Raw genomic sequence first — 11,879 nt, 5'->3', positions numbered from 1 at the left:
TGTGCACGTATATGGCTTGTCTGAATTGTTCCTCATCATGTGCTGAAGACTTCTACAATGCAAATTCTGCGATTATGGTAGTTCCCTGCAAGACATAAGAAGAAAAATTAGACTGAAAAGAATTTCTGCAACTGACCAACCTAAAGATTTAACCAGCTACAGTCTAGGCCAATTCTGACATTCCTGTCACACATGTAAAAAAACAGCATTTTTTTGCTAGAAAATTACTTAGAATACCTATTTTTTTAGTACAAACATAAAAGAGGTTACACCAAGAAAATACCCAACATATGATGCTTTAAAATGGTGTACGCTGTGGAACTGCGCCAAACTACAGTATCTTAAAATCTCCATAGGCGAGGTTTTAAAAGCTTTTTCAAGTTACCAGCTTAGAGTTAAAGGAGGTCTGGTGCTAGAATTATTGCTCTTGTCTGACATGTGCAGCAATACCTCACGTGGGGTGCGATTGCATTTGCATTCTTCTCGGATTCACTTATTGCTATCATAAGGGATGAACAACATCCCTTGTGATAGCATGGGCTGTGACGGGTCCACTCTTTGGAGAGAAAATAAAGAAAAAAGAGGGCACACCAGCCTTGTGCATTATCCTTTTGATTGGTTTTTAATTCATTCTTTTAATAAACCTCTCACAAGCATGTGAATGAAACCGGCTGAATGAAAGCCTTCAACCGATGGCAATTGGCCCGATATCAACAGTCTCCAGGTAATGAAGGAGAGGACATGAGAACCACTGTTGGCTGGTGCGTTTCGAAGGGGGTACCTTCTTACTCAGAGCCCTTTTTCCTATGGCTCTGAGGAACAAGGTACCCCTTCAAAACACGTTAGCCAGCAGTGGTTCTCATGTCCTCTTCTTCAGAGGAGGTCTAGTGCTAGAATTATTGCTCTCACCAACGTTCACAGTATTACCTCACTTGTGGGCCGAATGCAATTTATATATGCAGGCATAACCTACGTAAATGTTATTTTTATACAGTCTTTTTAATTTAAATTTGATTTTTTATCACTTATTCCTATTACAAGGAATGTAAACATTCCTTGCAATGGGAATAAGGCATGACAGGTCCTCTTTATGGAGACATCTGTGGTCAAAGCCCTGTACACACGGTCTGAATTCTGGGTTACATTAGGCTGTTTATATAAAAAAAAAAAAAAAAAAAAAAAGAATCCGACAATTGGCCAGTGTGTGTGGCAGCCGGTCTGACAGAAGCTGGCAGTTTGGCTGGCTTCTGTCAGATGAGCATGCTGGATAACTAGCAGCCGACCACCTCCCTATCAGCTGACCGGAGTGTTCTGTCAGAACACAACAGCTCAGCAGGGGAGATCGCTGTACCAATGTTAAATTGTTAGTACAGCGGCTCTGACCGGAGCTGACCGCTTTTTGCGTTCAACTCGTTGGGTTGAACGGAAGCAATAAAAATCCTCATAGTGTGTACCACGCTTAAGACCCTAGATATCTCCTCTACCCTGGAAAGCACAAGATCAAAAAAAAAGAATAAAAAAAATTCAAATAAAAAGAGGTATCTGCTTTCAAAGGTAAAAAATACTGGCAGTGTTTACATCAGTCAGTGCAGGAAGTGATATCAGGTCGCTTCCGGCCTCCCAGGATCATAGAGATTGCCAGGGACCATCCGTTCCATGGCCAGCTCTATGGTAATCTGACGCCACCACCAGATCTGTTCTCAAATGCATTGTTGCAATGGAGCCAATGTTGAGAAGTACCGCTGTGCCAAATTTGAATAACTTAAAAAAAAGTTTTGCCCACTTTTACATTACTTTCAGGACAGCCTGTATTCTTTTATTTAAAAGGAAAACAAAGGGGGTTATTTACTATAGGGAAATCCACTTTGTACTACAAGTGCACTTGGAAGTGCAGTCACTGTAGAGGGGGGCATGCAAGGAAAATTTAAAAAAACTGCATTTTTGTTTGTACATGATTGTATGATAGAAATCAGCAGAGCTTCCCCTGATTTCAGATCTTACCCTTAGATCTACAGCGACTGCACTTCCAAATGCACTTGTAGTGCAAAGTGGATTTCCTTTAGTAAATCAACCCCAAAGTCTTTTACACAATGATTGCCCGTGTAGGGGATTGAAGGAAGAAATTGGCTGCACACCAACGTAATTGAAGTCCATTTATTGAAAGTTCCATGCAAATAATGACACACACCACAGTTGCAGAGCCAGAACAGAGGTGGACTAGTTTCGCACAGCTACACTGTGCTTAATTATGTAGAGGTGTCAGGTTCTCACAGAAAAGCAATCATTCAAAAATACCAAGCCACCTAGCTCTTGTCAGTAGCAGCGCTACACTCTCGGGTTTTACAGACCACAAGCACCTCAGACTAACTCAACCTTAGTTGCAGCACCTCACTGCACAGGCCCACTCCTGGCCTTTAAATATGATTCTCCAGCTCCCCCAAGCTTGCTTACTCTTCCAGAGACTTCCGGTCTCCCAGCCACTGCAGCTTTCTCAGTTTCCCAGCAGTCCCAACTTTCCCAGGCCTTGGGAAAGGAACCCCCCCACGGGGTTCAGTCTCCAGCAGCAGCACACAGCTCTGACAGGGCTCTGTTCGCAAATGGGCATCCTGAGCTGTTCTAAAGCCTCGTACACACGCTTAGATTTTCAGATGAACGAACATCCGATTTTTGTGGCATGCTAGTCTCATGTAGAAAGTGAAAAGGTTACTCACAATACGAAAATTTTCGTACAACAGAATACAACTTCAAAAGTGATGTAATGTGTTGAATAGTTTTGTAAGTATTTTTTCGATTCTGATCATGTGTAGTCTTGCTCTTACGACTTTTTTCGTACGAAAACCGTACCATTTAAACGAAAATCTTTAAAAGTTTATAAATTTTATAGCCTGCACATCCAGCTTTTGTCTGACGAAAAATTGTAATCGGCTGTTGAAAGCACCGTACTAACAATTTGAAAATCGGAAGACAGCTCATTGTACAAATTTTTCCATCCGATTTTCATATCGTGTGTAGGGATGAGCCGAACACCCCCCGGTTCGGTTCGCAGCAGAACATGCGAACAGGCAAAAAATTAGTTCGGACACGCGAACACCGTTAAAATCTATGGGACACAAACATGAATAATCAAAAGTGCTAATTTTAAAGGCTAATATGCAAGTTATTGTCAAAGTGTTTGGGGACCTGGGTCCTACCCCAGGGGACATGTATCAATGAAAAAAAAAGTTTTAAAAAAGGCTGCTTTTTCAGGAGCAGTGATTTTAATAATGCTTAAAGTGAAACAATAAAAGTGAAATATTCCTTTCAATTTCGTACCTGGGGGATGTCTATAGTATGTAGTATGTATAGTAAAGTGGTGCATGTTTCCCGTGTTTAGAACAGTCCGAGAGCAAAATGACATTTCTAAAAGGAAAAAAAGTCATTTAAAAGTACTCACGGCTATTAATGAATTGTCGGTCCTGGCAATACGCAATGTCATTGAAAAAAAAAAAAAACGGCATGGGATTCACCCACAGTCCATCACCAGGCCCTTTGGGTCTGGTGTGAACATTAAGGGGAACCCCGAACCAAAATTAAAAAAGAAAAATTCCGTGGGGGTCCCCCCAAATTCCATACCAGGCCCTTCAGGTCTGGTATGGATATTAAGGGGAACCTCGTGCCAAAATTTAAAAAAAAAAAAAAAAAAAAAAAAAATGGCGTGGGGATCCCCCCAAAAATCCATACCAGACCCTTATTCAAGCATGCAACCTGGCAGGCCACAGGAAAAGAGGGGGGACGAGAGAGCGCCCCTCCTCCTGAACCGTACCAGGCCACATGCCCTCAACATGGGGAGGGTGCTTTGGGGTAGCGGCCCCCCAAAGCACCTTGTCCCCATGTTGATGGGGACAAGGGCCTCATCCCCACAACCCTTGCCCGGAGGTTGTGGGGGTATGCGGGCGGGGGGCTTATCGGAATCTGGAAGCCCTCTTTAACAAGGGGACCCCCAGATCCCGGCCTCCCTGTGTGAATTGGTAATGGGGTAGAAATGTACCCTTACCATTTCACAAAAAAAGTGTCAAAAATGTTAAAAAAGACAATAGCCGGTTTTTGACAAGTCCTTTATTAACGTCTTCTTCTTCCATCTTGTTCTTCCCCCTCTTCTTCCTCCGACATCTTCTTCCGGCTTCTTCCCCGCTTTGTCCTCCGGACGATCCACCTCAATGGGAGTCTCCTGCTGTGTGACGCTTCTGTTCTTGTGACAGTTCTTTAATAACTGAGGGAGGGGCCACACCGTGATGTTCCGGGTGACCCCACCCCACCCTCTGACGCACGGGGACATCCCCCTGTACCAGAGGGAAACCGGAAGTCACATCTGAAGCTCCGTGGAACGCACGGCCCAAGCGGAGCTGGTAAAGCTCCAAGGCTGAAAATTAAAGTTACGCTTACCGGTAACGTCTTTTCCAGTAGTCTTTCAGGACAGCCACATTGAGAGACCTTGGCTCCTCCTCTTCCTGGGAAACACTGCGCCAGGCCCCATAAATTTTCACCTCCCCCTGCCAGCCTCAGTTTTTTCTAGAGCACCTCTGGATAGCTGGGGAGACACAAGCACACATTAATAACATACTATCACATATTACTATTGTGCCCTTTTTTCTTTTAGGTCTTCCTCAAGACCCCCCAAAACCTCGGGTGGGTACTAGGGCTGTCCTGAAAGACTACTGGAAAAGACGTTACCGGTAAGCGTAACTTTAATTTTCCCTTCCCGTCTTTCAGGACAGCCACATTGAGAGGATAGACGAGCACTTACCAGTTAGGGTGGGACAACAGCTTGCAATACCTTTCGCCCAAAGGATTGCTCACTTGCTGATACCAGATCCACTCTGTAGTGCTTCACAAAAGTAGTGAAACTAGACCATACGGCTGCTTTGCAAATCTGCTCTGGCGTTGCTCCAGCTCTTTCCGCCTGTGAAGCCGCCATAGCTCTGGTAGAGTGTGCTTTAATTCCCATGGGGGCCTCTCTACCCGCTAGCCTGTAGGCCTGACTAATAGCTATTCTGAGCCACCTGGCAATGGTGCGTTTAGACGCCTTCTGTCCCTTTCTTGCTCCGCAAAAAGAAATAAAGAGAGAATCTGACTTTCTAAAATTCTTTGTCAGTTCCAAATAACGTAGGATACATCTCCTGACATCTAAAGTGTGAAACCTGAATTCCCTTTCACTTGAGGGATTAGGACAAAAGGTTGGTAAAGTTACCTCTTGGCTTCTATGGTATTTTGAAGCCACCTTCGGTAGAAAAGCCGGGTCAGTCTTAAAAACGACTCTATCCGGAAATACAACACAAAAGGGGGGTCTAATTGAAAGAGCCTCTAACTCACTGACCCTCCTGGCTGTGGTTACAGCCACCAAAAAAACAGCTTTATAGGTTAGGTCCTTTAGAGTACACTCCTCTAAAGGTTCGAACGGGGGTTCAGTCAAAACCTGCAAGACCAGGGAAAGGTCCCACTTAGGGAAGGAAGGACCCTGCACTGGTCTTTGTCTTGCCAGGGCTCTGAAAAACCTGACCACCCAAGCGTTGGTGGCCAGGGATTTTTCAAGATATGTGCTAAGTGCTGAAACCTGGCTCTTAAGGGTACTGATGGCTAACCCCTTAACAGCCCCGCACTGCAGAAACTCCAGGACTGCTATAGGGCTCTGCACCTTAAAGGAGTTTTCTAGGCACCAAGCCTTAAAACGCCCCCAAACCTTTTGGTAGATTTGGCGCGTCTCCTCCTTTTTACTATCGAGGAGGGTGGCTACCAGTTGATCTGAAAAGCCCTTGCTTCTTAGAATCTCTTCTTCAGAAGCCAAGCAGCTAAGTTCCAGCGGGCTACCTGGGGGCAGAGAACTGGGCCCTGCGACAGGAGATCCCTCCTGGACGGAAGGAGCCAGGGCGGTTCCGCCGCATACTGCCCGAGAATCGAGAACCAAGCTCTCTTGGGCCAGTACGGAGCCACTAAAATTAGTGTGGTGTTTTCTACCTGGAATTTTCTTAGAACTGCTGGCAGAAGCACCGGGGGTGGGAAGGCGTAGCAAACTCTGAAGTGCCAACTTTGTGTCAGAGCGTCTACTCCTAACACGTTCTCCCATCTGCTGAGAGAAAAGAAGTATGGGGACTTTGTATTGCTTCCTGAGGCAAATAGGTCTACCTCTGGGAGGCCCCATCTCCTGACTATGAGGTCGAACACCTCCTGATTGAGTACCCAGTCCGCCTCTCTCAGCTGTGTTCGGCTGAGAAAATCGGCCACTACATTCTCCTTCTCCTTTAAGTACACTGCTGAAAGGGACAGAGCATTGGCCTCTGCCCAGCCCAGAACCTCTGAGGCTATGCTTAACAGCCCCCCGCTTCTTGTGCCACCTTGCTTGTTTATATAAGCAATGGCCGAAGAGTTGTCGGACCGTACCTGGATATGTTGTCCCAGTAGGTCTTCCCTGAAAGCTGTGAGTGCCAGTCCTACTGCTTTTAGTTCTTTCCAGTTGGAGGACCTTTTGAGCTCCTCTTCCTTCCATGTCCCCTGCGCCAACTGGGATCCCAGATGTGCCCCCCAGCCTCTGCCACTTGCATCCGTAGTAATCACTCTGGAGACTGGAATGATCCACAGGCGCCCCTGAGACAGATTTATCTGCTTCCTCCACCACCAGAGGGACCTCTTGACCCGAGGAGGGATAGAAAGCAGCGTGTCTAAAGACTGCTGGCTGTGGTCCCACACCTTTAGAATCAGTGCCTGCAGGGGACGGAAGTGAAGGCCTGCCCCCTGGACTGCCGGGATGGCAGAAGTCAGCAGGCCGAGGGTTGACATAGCCACCCGTATTGTTACCTGCTGACTGCTCTGAAGGCATGCTACTGCTTGATCTAGCTTCAGAATTTTTTCTGGTGGGAGAAAAACTCTTAGCCGAGTAGAATCCAGCAGGTATCCCAGATAGGAAATCTGTTGAGCTGGAATAAGGCTGGACTTTTCCAGATTTAGCAGCCATCCTAGCTCTTTCAGGGTTGTCTTTGTGAGTTCCAAATCCCTGATTAGTTGTTCTGAGGATGGTGCGAAGAGAAGAAGATCGTCTAGGTAGGCAATAATTGATACCCCCCTGATTCCCAAAAAGGCCATGGCCTCCGCCCTGACTTTCGTAAATACTCGGGGTGACGAGGATAGGCCAAATGGCAGCGCCTGAAACTGTAGGTGAATAGTTTTGTCTTCCACCTTTACTGCCAGGCGTAGGAATTTTTGAAAGGCCTCCGCAATGGGGATGTGGAGGTAGGCGTCCTTCAAATCTAGCGACACCATGTAACAGTCCTGGGGAAGTAACGCCCTGACAGTGAATATTGATTCCATCCGGAACCTTTTGTAAACAATCACTTTGTTCAGAGGTTTCAGGTTTAGAATTAACCTGTAACTCCCCGAAGGCTTTCTCACCACGAAAACGTGTGAATAAAAGCCTGTCCCTTCTTCTTCCTTTGGAACTCTGCACACCACATTCTGATGTTCTAGTTCCCTTAATGCCCCTAGGAGGGCCTCTGCTTTTGCCAAACACTTGGGGAGAAGCGTTATTAAGCTTCGACGTGGAGGGGGCTTTGTAAATTCCAGACAATACCCCCTTCGTATGATCCCCAGTATAAATTGATTGGGGGAGATTACTTCCCATTGTGGAAGGAAGGCTCCCAATCTTCCCCCCACTGTGACCCCTGAGTCACTGGGTCTTATTGGGCTGTTCAGGAGGGCGAAAAATCGCACCTCCTTTGCCTTTACCCCTTTGGCTCCAAGTCTTTTTCCCCTGTGACTTGGGAGGCCTACTCTTTTGTGGACGAAACCCTTTCCTGGGTTGATTTGGGGATTTCCGTTTAACTGGGAATGCTTTCTTTTTATCAGCGGTACGGTCTAATACTGTCTCTAGACCTGGGCCGAAGAGCAGATCACCGGTCAGTGGAATGCCACACAGCTTGACCTTTGATGCATTGTCGCCTGGCCACGTTTTGAGCCAGAGAGCTCTTCTGGCTGAGTTGGCAAGTGCCGCAGTCCTGGCTGACATGTGCACTGACTCTGCCGAAGCATCCGCTATGTATGCTACGCCTCTCAGTATAGTTGGAAAGGACGCTAAGATAGTCTCCTTAGCCGTACCTGCCTCAATATGAGCCTGGATTTGCGTAAGCCAGTGCTCGAGGTTTCGGGCCACTACCGTGACTGCCATCTCTGGTTTCAGATTACCTAGAGTTGATTCCCAGGTCTTTTTTAACAGGGAATCTATTCTCTTGTCCATGGTATCTGTCAGAGTTCCCAGATCCTCGAAGGCCAGATCTGTGTGTCTGGACACCTGCGAGAATGCTGCGTCCAATCTGGGGTTTTTGTTCCAGACTGAGGCAGGATCGTCCGAAAAAGGGAATCTTCTTTTTAGGGCCCCAGAAAAGAAGGGTTTTCGTTCGGGATCCTGCCATTCTTTTTTGACCGTTTCTACTAGGACCTCATGAACAGGAAATACCTTTCTTTTCTGTTCTTTCAAGCCCCTATACATTTGGTCATGGAGAGATAGGGTCTTTTTATCCTCCTGGATACCCAGGGTAGTGTGGATAGCCCCTAAGAGGTCCTCTACCTCATCAAGGGACAACTTGTACCTTGAGGGCTTCCTGCACTCCCCCTCCCTACTCTCCTCCTCCGAGTCGTCCTGAGACCCGGAGGTAGCACTGTCAGGTTTCTCCCTTGCTTCCTCTCTGGAAGTGCCTGCCATTTCAGCTGAGGTGGCGGTCCCTGGTTGGGAAGATGCAGAGTCCTGTGCTAAACATGGGATTGTATTCTGCGATGCAGGAGAGGGTTTAGGGGGAACCTGTAACCCTTCAAACAGGGTCTTAAATGATTGGAAGGTTGAAGATAATTCCTTAACTGATGCTGCTAACCCTGACTCCTGTTCAGAAGTTCTTTCGTCAACAAGAGCATCTATACAGTTTTTACATAAGACCTTTTTCCAAGCCTCCCCCAGGGTGTCCCTACAGGAGGCACACTTTCTCTTAGAGCTATGTGGGGGTTTTTTCTCAGAAGCTTTCTGAAAAACATTGAAAAAAACCAAATACCAATCAATATCCCACACAGCCTGACACAGCAATACAATCCTGGGGAGATTCAAGTCCCTCCTTTACTGAGGGACCTGGTCTCCCCCCCCTCTGCCCACCTAGAGGGGTTTCTTCCCCACCCCCCCATACAGGAACCCTAAGGGGGGATGGGAAGCCTAGGTAGAGGGGGAACCCTTCCCCAGGGTACCCTTACCTTAGGCTGGCTGGAGCTGGCATCGCTGAGCGCCGTCTGAGCATCTGCTTCCGACATGCTGGTGGGCGGCCTGTGGAGTCTTTACACTGCCTGTGCAGTGAACAACTCCTCTCAAGCCTGTGCCCGGCCCTCTATCAGCGCCGCACGACCCGGAACCGGAAGCTGCGGGTCAAAGGACACACTTCCGCCCCCCCGCCGGAAATGACGTCACCCGCCGTCTGGCCTGCTCGGCTCCACTGCGGCCTGTACCCTGTACAGGGGGAACAGAGGTGTATCCTGCTAACAGCCCTGTGGCTGTGAAAGAGGGCCCCCCCAGACTTCCACCAGCGCTCGGTAAAGTGGAGGAGGCGGACGAGATGCGGCCGGTATGTAGCCTGCCGCTGACCCAGAGACCCCTGTCTCTTTAGTTAGGGATTTTAGTAATATAGCCCCCAGTCTCCCTGACTGCTTAGGCCTGGTTCCAGACGCAGTGTCTCCCCACCCAGGGGAAACACAAACAACTGAGGCTGGCAGGGGGAGGTGAAAATTTATGGGGGCTGGCGCAGTGTTTCCCAGGAAGAGGAGGAGCCAAGGTCTCTCAATGTGGCTGTCCTGAAAGACGGGAAGGGAAAAATAGGTGAACTGCAAGCGCCATGCTTGGCACTCGCAGTCCACTCAGCTGTGTTAGGAAAGCAAATGACTATTCCCTTTCCTAACACTGAACGCCTCTCCACCTATCAGGTGCTCGTGTCTGTTACCTGTCACCTGATTGGCTGAAATGACAGGCGCCGCTATTGGACGCCTATGGAGGAGAGGACAGGAGATGAGGCAGGAGAGGGAACGCACGAAGGACCACGCTCCTTGCCATCACCCGATGCCCCACAGACATAGGGTAAGTGCCGGGCAGATGGCGAGCGGGTGGGGGGCACACTGGCAGCATTTTATGGGCTGCTGGGCACACTGGCTGCGTTTGATGGTTTTTTTTCAACATTTTTTCAGTTTGTTTGAGCACCAGCTGCCACTGGCTGTGGACTCCTGGGAGGTTTCCTTGGGCATCCCTGTAGCCCCTGTCACTGTCACTAGGGGACATGGCATAAGAACTTTTGTGGTCCCCTCTAGTACAGCTTTCTCAGCACTCTGCTGGATTACCTGAGGCACGTACAGAGTCCACGTGTCCTTTTTAGTCTTCAGCCTTTCTGCAGGTTGGGCTTTTATTTGTGCCTCCCCGCTGCTCAGGGTAGCACACTGTAGCAAGTCTATATTCACACACAAAGCAGATCTCCCCACTGGACATACTCCTGGTTCACTGGGATCCATTCCACGGCCAGTATTTTCCACAGCAACAATTGTACTCATTCCCGGGGGAGGTGTTGTAGCCTTCATTCGAGTGCACGCTCTTATCTCAAATGCATCATTGCAGGCTAATGCCCCTATGTGGCCATGGGGCAACATTACAGCCTTTCTGGACTCTGGCACCCCCTGCACGCCAAACAGGATCCTTGCTATAGGGGTAACAGCAGACCTGTGCTCATTAGGAATTTTGCAATATCCTACACCAGATGCCAAATACTGTGCCACAATTGCTTGGCAGCTACTAGGTAGTAGACTTTCCTCTGTTGCCCTGGGATGGAAATCGCTGGCCTTTCCAGATTCCTTGATCCTCCTCCCAAGGATGCCACTTGTTCTGAACTTTGGCAGGCAAACTCCTATATCCACAACCTCTCAGCTAGCCCAGGTATGCTGTAAAACCCCCAATGACAAAGGGCACTTGTCCATGGCAACTTCAAACTTGAACAGAGACATCCTCTCTAGCCACAGACACACTGGCTTGCTACACAGTTAAAAGCAATGCTTTTTTGATCTCAGTTTCACCACCTGCATGAAACGCCTTTCGCCTGGCTGTACCAACATCAGTTGATGGCATGAACTTACTGTGGTAGCAAAGACCTGGATTCCACTGTCTGCATCAAACACATTTGTGATTTGGGGGATTTCTAGCTTGTGTGGTAGATGCTTTTTCAGTCCAAACTGTAGTTTAAAAAGGGAACGGAAACCCACTTTTATTAAAAGAGAAAATAAAGTTTTTACACAGCTTTCCTCTCAGCAGTTGCAGCACCTCACTGTGCAGGCCCACTGCTGCACAGTTTTCCCCCCTATGTAGTTTAACCTCCCTAGCGGTATTCCCGAGTGTGGCTCAGGGTTAATTTTCATTACCAAAAGCAGTAACCCCAAGCCAACCCCGGGATTGCATTGCAGTATCCAGGTACAGGTTACTTACCTTGTCCCTAGGATCCTGCGATGTCCCCCGCTGTGTCCTCCGCCTGATGTATTACTGTTCCGGGCTCCGTTCCCTGCGAGTGTCGCGATGCATGGGGCGGAGCCCGGCGGCAAATTCAAAAAGTACAACAAAATTAACACACACACACAACATACTGTAATCTGTAAGATTACATTACCATATCAAATCATTTCACCTCAGTTTTGGCCCCAATGCTTTGTCCAGTGCCCTGCCTTTACTTTAATATTATATATACACTGTTCTTTCTGCCTGGAAACTTGAGAACGTCCATGGCAACCAAAAAGCGTCCTTTAACATCAAAAGCTGTTTTAGACCAGCTAGAAAACAGCAATAGTGAATTAGA

At 47.9% G+C, this 11,879-nt stretch overlaps 1 pseudogene; it reads right to left on the bottom strand.

The window, feature by feature from the left end:
• LOC141134060 (uncharacterized) overlaps positions 1 to 36 on the bottom strand; it is a 1,180-nt pseudogene extending 1,144 nt beyond the window's left edge.
• Positions 37 to 11,879: the final 11,843 nt, after the last annotated feature.

This window comes from Aquarana catesbeiana, linkage group LG03 (assembly GCF_042186555.1).
Source record: "Aquarana catesbeiana isolate 2022-GZ linkage group LG03, ASM4218655v1, whole genome shotgun sequence".
Classification (NCBI taxonomy): Eukaryota; Metazoa; Chordata; class Amphibia; order Anura; family Ranidae; genus Aquarana; species Aquarana catesbeiana.
This window is presented reverse-complemented; position numbering and strand designations above follow the sequence as displayed.